Source organism: Petromyzon marinus, unplaced genomic scaffold, assembly GCF_048934315.1.
Source record: "Petromyzon marinus isolate PM22_M1 ecotype Great Lakes invasive population unplaced genomic scaffold, UKy_Petmar_22M1.pri1.0 PM_G_Scaffold_45, whole genome shotgun sequence".
NCBI lineage: Eukaryota > Metazoa > Chordata > Hyperoartia > Petromyzontiformes > Petromyzontidae > Petromyzon > Petromyzon marinus.
Window position 1 is genome coordinate 1,569,920 of NW_027422997.1, and position 2,512 is coordinate 1,572,431.

At 56.4% G+C, this 2,512-nt stretch overlaps 1 long non-coding RNA gene across 1 annotated transcript; it reads left to right on the forward strand.

The window, feature by feature from the left end:
- LOC142917295 (uncharacterized) lies at positions 1-694 on the forward strand. The gene is made up of 3 exons (XR_012936962.1): positions 1-89; positions 416-477; positions 640-694. It is a non-coding gene; the product is annotated as an uncharacterized LOC142917295 (long non-coding RNA).
- The last annotated feature ends 1,818 nt before the right edge of the window (positions 695-2,512 follow it).

Below are 2,512 nucleotides of genomic sequence, written 5' to 3' on the forward strand. Positions count from 1 at the left end.
GATGTAGAGAGGCCGTACCTGGTGAGGTGTGGCGGGGACCCCCTGGGGGAGGTGTTTGGTGTGGAGGGATTCTCACTCAGAGATCCCAGGTGAGGGAGATAGAAAGAGGGTGGAGAGTGGGTGGGTGAGTGAGTGTGGGTGAGCGGATGAGTTATTTAGTGAGTGAGTGAGTGGGAGGGCGAGTGGGGGAGTGAATTATTGAGTAGGTGGGTGAGCTATTTACTGAGTGGGCGAGTGATTGAGTGGGTGAATATTCTTTGGTTCTTTCACTAAAGTCACGTAGATAGAAAAATTATAATAAAAAAGTGAAATAAAAATAAACAAGCACAAGAGAGAGAGGGGTGGAGAGAGAGAGGGGCGGGAGATAGAGCCTGCATCCAAACCCAGCCTGGATCTCCCTGTCTCTCTCTTCCAGACACTCGGTGGCAGCGCTGTTCGTGAAGTCATTCTCCATAGTGACGGCCGACAGCAGGCGAGGTGAAGTTCCCCTCCCTCCTCCTCAAGCCCTCCCCGGGTTCATAGCGCGACGTAGCGCTAACTACTACTACACTACCGCTACCCATATACAGTCACACACTCACACACACTCACACATTCACTCACTCACATACTCACTCTCTTCTTTTTCTTCCCCTTCAGCCGGTGTCAACGTCACCACCACCTCCACCACTTCCTCTCCATCTTGCGCTCCAGCCGGTGGCGGTGGTGTTGGTGGTGGTGTTGGTGTGGGTGGTGGTGTTGGTGTGGGTGGTGGTGTGGGTGGTGGTGGCGGTGGTGGTGATGGTGGTGGTGTGGGTGGTGGTGGCGGTGGTGGTGGTGGTGTTGGTGTGGTTGGTGGTGTTGGTGTGGGTGGTGGTGTTGGTGTGGGTGGTGGTGGCAGTGGTGGTGGCGGTGGTGTTGGTGTGGGTGGTGGTGTTGGTGTGGGTGATGGTGGTGGTGTGGGTGGTGCTGGTGGTGTGGGTGGTGGTGTTGGTGTGGTTGGTGGTGTTGGTGTGGGTGGTGGTGCTGGTGGTGTGAGTGGTGCTGGTGGTGTTGTCGTGGGTGAGTGCGTGGTGTGCCGGAGTGAGCCGCGTAGCTGCACGTTAGTTCACGGCGACAGCGGCCATCTTGCCACGTGCCGCCGCTGCGCCTTGGAGCTGCAGGGGCGTGGCATGGCCTGCCCACTCTGCCGCAGGGAGATCCACTCTGTGGTGCACACGTTCCTGTCCTGACACGACACACACACACAGACACACACAGACACACACACAGACACAACAACAACAACCGCCATTCGCCACTAAGTGGCGGTGACGTCACCACGACGCTTGTGCCAGACCATGTGCACCCTGAGGCCACGTGAAGTGTCGAACGCCCGCTGGCAGGAGGTCACGGGGCAGACCCAGGTGCCACGGGTCGACTGACTGAGATGACTGGCTGATGCACCACCTGTGCCCCCTACTGTGCCAACCTGCTGTGCTTTAGCCACCCGGCGCTCCGCTCGTTCTGAGCGTCGCTCCTCCGCCCTCCATTGTTGTTGGAGGGTGACTACCTCCAACTGCCCAGTAGCATCCTTCACGAGCCTCCTTCACAGAGGCCGATCTTGACACTGCTGGTACCAGTCATCGGCAAGTCCACTCAGCTCCACGTCCTCCTGTACCACATCACTCCATCTCTTCTCTAGCCCGTGCCGCACCCGCTTAGCCCCCTCAATCCGGCCGAACAAAAGCTGTTTCGGCATGCGGTGGCCGGGCATGCGGGCTACATGACCCAGCCATCGCAGCCTTGCCCGCCGGAGGAGCTCACCGATGGGACCTTGCCCAGATCTTTCAAGGATTTGTGAGCTCCTCACACAATCCAGTCTGGTTAAACCCAGGATGGATCGTAGGCAGGCCAGCCTAAATGTTTCTAACCGGCGAAGATGTTCCATTAGGGGGATCCACGTTTCGCAAGCGTAGAGAAGGGAGGGAATGACTGTGGCCGAGAAGACCTGAAGCTTAGTGCGGAGCAACAGACCAGGTAGCTTCCACACAGCGTTACGCAACCGATGAAAAGATATTGCCGCTCGACTGATTCGGAGTGAGACCTCTGCTGTTAAACTGGAGCCAGTCATAAGCACACTGCCCAGGTATGGGAAACTCTCCACTCTCTCCACAACTGCCCCATCACCGATTGGGAGTTGTGGGGGTGGAGTGTCCGATGGTACAAAATACACAGACACAACAACAACAACCGCCATTCGCCACTAAGTGGCGAATCGCGTCACCACGACACTTGTGCCAGGCTATGTGCACCTTAAGGCCACGTGAAGTGTCGAACGACCGCTGGCAGGAGGTCACGGGGCAGACCCAGGTGCCACGGGTCGACTGACTGAGATGAGATACACACACAGAGACACACAGAGAGACAGATACACAGACAGATACACAAAGACACACAGACACATACACAGAGAGACACAGAGAGAGACAGAGAGAGAGACAGATACACAGAGAGCATTTGTTAATTTATGTCTACTTAAGGGAAATTTTAT